At 43.3% G+C, this 6,470-nt stretch overlaps 2 pseudogenes; both read right to left on the minus strand.

The window, feature by feature from the left end:
• Positions 1 to 2,021: 2,021 nt before the first annotated feature.
• Positions 2,022 to 3,746, minus strand: LOC114005825 (interferon-stimulated 20 kDa exonuclease-like 2; annotated as a pseudogene).
• Positions 3,747 to 4,058: 312 nt separating this feature from the next.
• On the minus strand, positions 4,059 to 5,441 carry LOC102470341 (KATNB1-like protein 1 pseudogene; annotated as a pseudogene).
• Positions 5,442 to 6,470: the final 1,029 nt, after the last annotated feature.

The raw sequence follows: 6,470 nt of genomic DNA on the forward strand, positions 1-6,470 counted from the left end.
CACACACACACACACACACACACATATATATATATGAAAAATTTCAAGTAAAAGGAAGAGGGAGAGACCGAGACAGAAAGAAGCAGAGACCACCCTACCTGAATTTTCGCTGGGTGTTGGGCTAGAAGGAAGGGTTTGGGGCAGAGGTTTTTTCCAGTTAAAGGGACAGGGCTTGGCTCACTTCAGATGTGCATGGATTCTGGCTTTTTACTGGTGTTGAGCCAGCCATTTCTTACTAATTCTTGAAGTTCAATCTCAGCAGTCAGAGGTGTGCAGGAGGAAGTGATCTGCAATCTCTCTTCTGTTCCATTTTTTATCCTTTGTATGTCAGATTCAGTGATAATTGAGGAATATTCTGACCTAATAGTGTTCAGATGTTTGAATACTATTCACTTAGAAGCCTGTCTAGACACTCAGTGTGTGGAGGCTGAGCAGTCAAGTAATGAAGGTAAAACAAAAAGGAAAAGACAATAGAAGAAGAAGGAAGAAAAAAAGAAAGAAAGAAAAAAGACAATACAAAATTTATATTTTAATTTTAAAAAGCATAAAATGGGAACAGCAGGTGGCATGGTGGTAAGGTAATGGACATTCCCACATGGCTGATCACAGTTCAAGTCTCAGACCTGGAGGCTTGCTTTGTCACTTTCTCCCTCTTGCTCCCCCATCTCTCTTTCTCTCTGTGTCTCTCTCTAGACAAATTTAAAAAACATAATAAATGAATTAATAAAGACATTCAATAAAGAATTCTTTTTTTAAAAGTGTAAAATAAAAACCACGTGACGTGTGTGTGCACCATGCAAAAGCAGTATTTCACAGCTCAAGTTCAGTAGCCATCTCAGAAAGGCCTGGGTTTGTGCCTCTCCTAAATGGGGGGGGGGGGAGGCATGAATTAGGAGGATGAAGGAGAAATTGAGAGCATAGAAAATACTTTACCTTAAAAGAATAAATAAAAAACACAGAGAGACAGAGAAAGATGGAGAGAAGGATACAGAGGTTGCCCACCCCTCTAGAAATGAATCTGGAGTTTGAAGTCCCAGCAGAAGATCTTCATTTTTAGTCCCTGAAAGTATTATTTCACAGCTCAAGTTCAGTAGCCATCTCAGAAGGGCCTGGGTTATTCAACTCAAGAAGTTGATCTAGAGGGTGAAGTCTCAGCAGAAGATCTTCATTTTTAGTCCCTGAAAGCAGTATTTCATGTCTCAAATTCAGTAGCCATCTCCAACACTTTAAAATGTTTAACCTAGCAAATGGGACCTAAATTAAATAAATCCTCTACTACCCTGGAAAAGACATTGCTTTCTTTTTTTTCTTCTTTTTCTTTTGGAGAGGTTTTTTGCTATAGGGCACATGTGCTCACCAGACAGACAGAAAGAGACAGAGAGACAGAAAGTGAGAAATCATCCCCCAGGGGGGATGGCCATGCCGCAATCCCTTCTCCTTCATTCTCCTCTCGGGATCTTGGGCACACATGCACACGTGCCCGTGAGTTTTAAGTCACTGGGTCCAGCAATATAGCCATTACACTAACTGCTGGTCCTGAGATTGCTTTCTTAAGTCAAAAAAATGTATCTCAAGCTCCACCTTACCTCTCTTGGTTTGTAAGCCTACACCTCACCAGCTGTGGCTCCTCTGGAAGCCAAGGTAGGAAGAACAGGCAATATCCCAACATGGACTAGATGTAGGTTCTGAACAAAAAGCGGAGTCTGTGATATGTAATGACCAAATAATTCATCACCCAAAAGGGACACCTGAGAGTCAAATAGGCTGCTGTCAATTACTTAAGAACAGGAAGTATAAAATAAGTAATATAACCACCCTGGTTATGAGGCAGTTTGGGAAACTATTTTCCAGTATGTTTCTTGACAATCAGAAAGCTTGACTAATACAAAGCACCCTGAGGCTGATGGGTTAGTACCATTTCAGAGGTAAATGGTATAGGAGGCCTCCTCTGCCATGAGACACTTAACCAAACACAGGACACAATAGCTCAGGTGCAATTTCAGTGGATATTAGAACTGGATAGAGCCCCTCTCTCTCTAGCAATGTGAACTAGAGGTGTGGAGGTGGTCAAGCCATCTACTGGTCCACTGCCTGCTTCTCCTGGGAACCATCTCTGCCCTCCTGTATCACCAATGTCCCCACTACTGCTGTTAGTCCTTTGGGGGATTCTGGGCCAGGCGCTATTCCCGTTTGACTTCAACCAACTTAAACAGCTGCATGGTGGCTTGGGCATCTACCACAGAGGAATGTCCACTTTTACCAGTCTGCATGTACAAGTTCAGCAGCTTCTTGGTGAGATGCTTCAGAAACATGGTGGCATACTCTGGTCAGTCACCTTTCCCATTGTGGAGGAGAATGTGGGAGGTGTTGTGGGTGAGGGATTGGGGGTAAAAGTACTAGAAGGCTTTGAAGTCATTGTGGATGGCATCCCCACCATGATCTTCACTGTGAATGTCTTCAGGAACTGGCTCTGAGCAATCTTAAAGGGTATAGCATTTGTCATGTGCTGCTTCCAGATACTGTTTAATCTGGTCTAGTAGTCCACAATGCAGTGTGTGGGGGGAGGGGGGATGGGGGGACATACTCATCATACATCTCCATTGTATTTTTTTTTTTGAGAGGTTTTTTCACTCTAGGGCACGTGCGCTCGCCAGACAGACAGAGAGAGACATAGAGACAGAAAGTGAGAAATCACCTCCCAGGGGGGATGATCACGCTGCAATCCCTTCTCCTCCATTCTCCTCTCGGGATCATGGGCACGCAGGCATACGCGCCCATTGTGAGTTTTAAGCCACCGCGTCTGGGACGCGAACCGCGGTCAACTATGTGGGAGTCCAGTGACATAGCCATTACTCCAACTGCTGGTCCCTCCATTGTATTTGACAATGCTACATCAAGCCAAGGATCTCACATGCCCCTTTAGTTCTGTACCCACCATCTCACAGTCAATGACCACTGTCTCAGTTGGCAATTTCTGGGATGCTACAGAGCATTTATTTTCTGAGTGAACTTAAGTGGAATTCTGTGGTGCATTTTTCTCAACAGAGTTCTTCTGAGGAGTGGACTAGATGGTTCTTGATCTTCAATGGTGCACTCTGGAACTCTCAAGAAATCTATTTTACACACAAGAGAATCAGCCTTCTTTGAAAGGTCAGGGTCAGCCAAGATATTGTGACTTTCTTGTCCAGGCACTGCTCTGATTCACTGCTGGAGGCAGTGGTATTCTTTTTTGCAAGAAGTGTCTTCCAAGTGCCATCCACCCAAGTTATTTCCTCTTTCTTTGGAAGTTCTGAGTGTAACTTAGGCACCTTGCTGGGAGCTGGTTCTTTTTTCTTTTTTTTTCTTTTCTTTTTTTCCCCCAGGAAGCCTCTCCATTCTAAGAGTTGCTGCTTTTTGATAAAATTTTGGTGCTTGGCATTTCTTTCCAATGCCTTTTTGGCAGGAGGTCCTCCAAAATCCAGATTGAGGTGTAAGGTAGACATGAGGGATGGTGGTAGAGTCATTGTGAAAAGTGGTTTATGGATGAAAGGAAGGTGGGGGTCTCATTCTCTGCTAAATCTCATAGTCTACTATCTAGAGATCTATAGTACACCCTCTTAGATGCCCTCCTAAGACCAGAAGTCACCAAAGCTGGATGCACAAAGTGGCATGTGCAGACAAGGCCCAGGACTACAGACGTGTGTTTGGATCGATGCATTTATGACTGCAGTACTCCTGGCTCTGGTCATAAAACACAATCTTAAAAAAAAAAATTAGTGATGACTAATTTTTGTGGTTTCTAATAATAAGTCCTGTCTTATTTTTTCACATAATATACATTATATTATTAGGCAGGATTGCATTAATACTCAGTAGTTCTTAAACAATGTTACCATGTAACTGTATGAATCCCAAATGCAGCAAAGGCAAACAATCCTCATAGTGCACTTTGACCTCATTGAAGTTGAAGCTGCTCCTTTCAGATATTTTTCCACTTGGATGTGAAGTAGATTGTTAGGGTTTCATTAGTGGTTTCATTATGTGGCTTTTTAAGAGAAAAAAAAATGTTATCGCTTTCTTCCACAGTTCACAGTTCTCAAATGAGATCTTTTGGAGTCCAGAGATGTTTTGAGCACCAAATGCTCTTTAGTAGACAAAAATCTCTCAAATCAACTGTACTAAATATGCATCTACATCCTTAGCTATGTTACCAGTATATGCTGGAACCAAAGTAAGATGGTTTTCTTGTTTCCACAATCCATTTAATTGTTTTAAAATCTGAGTATTTCCATCATATACACTTTCTTTTTGAATGATAGTTCTAACCGCCACTTTTTAATGACTGCTTGAAGCCAATTTAGAACAACTATTATATATTCTTCATATTTGCTTTTAAGTAGTGACTTTACAAGAGGCAACAAGTCCATACAGCAGCCAAGTGAGATATATTGTTTTTCTTCCTGTAAACTATTGGTCAGCACAGGAAGGTAATGAACCACAAATCTGAAATCATCCAGCCTCATCAGATAAGCTACAAGTTAATTTATACTTCTTTTTCTCCAGGAAGTTAAAGCTATGTTAAATTCCTGATGAACAAAACTTGGGCCATTGTTTCATGGTCCTGAGGTACCTCAGAAACATCAACAATGAAAACTGTGTTTTGATGATGGGCTTTCTGTCTCTGAAAAGCAGAACCACTGGAATTAACTAAATAAGTTTGACTATCATAGTGTAATTTTGTAGGCAGGTAGCCTGCACAAGTCAGTTCTTTTTTTTTTTTATTTCTAGGGTTCTGTTTTTTGTTTTGTTTGTTTGTTTTCTGTAACAAGGATTTGGAAAGGGATGATAAACTTTCTTTTTGTGACAGATCACCTTACATCAACTATCTGGACTTTTTACAGTGTGTCCAACTATTCTATTTATGTAAGAAGCCAACTGCTGGAGATTTCTTAACCTCCTTCCTGTTCTTAGTGAAGTTTCTTCTTCTAGGAAGACCAATGGCATGATTCTTAATGTTATAACAGAAATTTCATTTTTTTGGCATTGTGGGTTTTAGATGCCATAATCTCTTAAATACTATTTCCTGATGGTATCTAGATGCTTCAGCCCATCACAGGTGCAGGTAAACCTCTCCCAGCAGGCTAGGGCATCCTTTTGCTGCCAGTTCAGACCCCACTCAAATGCAGCCACAGATGTGACCCCCATTCCTTATATTTTCTGCTAACAAAAATACCTAAGACAAAATTGGGGACATATATACCAAAAATTTGGGGATGTTGCAGAAATTTAGCTTAAAGATACATTTAAATCTCAGTTTTCTTAAAAGAACAGATCACTTTGGGGCCAGCAGGTGGTGTGGAGGTTAAGGCACTGGACTCCCACATGATCATCCACAGTTAGAGCCCCAGTCAAACTGGGTGGCTTGAAAACCACTCTGGGTGCATGTTCTTGGGTGCAAAAAATCCAGAGAGAATGGAAAAGAAGGGATTGCAGCTCAGCTATTCCCCACCCCCTGCCCCATGATTTTTCTCTCTCTCCAGCAAGTGCATGCATCTTGTGACAAAAACCTAAAACGAAACGAAAAAACAACAAACAAAAATACTAACAGAAAAACCCAGATTCCACAAGCCCCCATGACAACCAGAGGATGGCGACAGTAGCAGTGGCCTCTGTAGAAGTCAGTGCAGAGGCCAGGGCAGAGTGCCTCATGGGTCAGCAGAACCAAAATTTCTGTGGGTGCGCAGCAACCTGAGCTGTCCCTCAGGCCGGAGCCACTTGACATCCGCTGCCAAGCCCTCTTCCTCTTGCCTCTCCTTGTTCTGGTCAGGCCACCAGCCTCACTCACAGCCAGCCAACCACCCTAGGGTGAGGCACAGACTCTGTACATGCGGTGTCTTCTGAGGGAGGCTGCATGCAGCCACTAGGCCCTACCCCCTTCTCCTGCTCTCCAGGTGCAGCTCAACACCCCACACCCACCCACCCCACAAGGGCAGGGTGGATGTTGGAGCCAAGCAGAGCCTCCTGGCTGCTCCTAATGTCTGCACCAGTAAACTCAGCTCAACTCTACCTTCCAGGAGTTTCCAGGAGAGTTGGGGGGACCAAGGGGGACCACAGGTTGTTGGGGAGGTTTCTGGCTCAGTCACCCAGCACACACCAGCTCAGCGCCTGGGGGATGCCCTGTGCAGCAGCTCCGTGAGTAGGACCATGCCCCTGCAGCCTTCTGTCAGCATCCCCAACAGCAACAGCAGCAGCAGCACCTGCACCTCAAGGCCAGCAGAGACTCTACATGCCATTTCTGGTGATTGGCTCCTTACTACCACACCTCTCGCTGCAGCATGTGTTAGAGCTTAAGTGCCCTGTGTGCATAAAATTTGTACCCTCAGGTGACATTGGATTAGGCAAAGACTTCTTAAACAAGATCTCCAAAGCACAGGCAATAATCCTCAAAATAGACAGATGGAATTACATCAGATTAAGAAATTTCTACACCG

This window comes from Tupaia chinensis, unplaced genomic scaffold, assembly GCF_000334495.1.
Source record: "Tupaia chinensis unplaced genomic scaffold, TupChi_1.0 Scaffold000073_1, whole genome shotgun sequence".
NCBI classification, from domain to species: domain Eukaryota; kingdom Metazoa; phylum Chordata; class Mammalia; order Scandentia; family Tupaiidae; genus Tupaia; species Tupaia belangeri.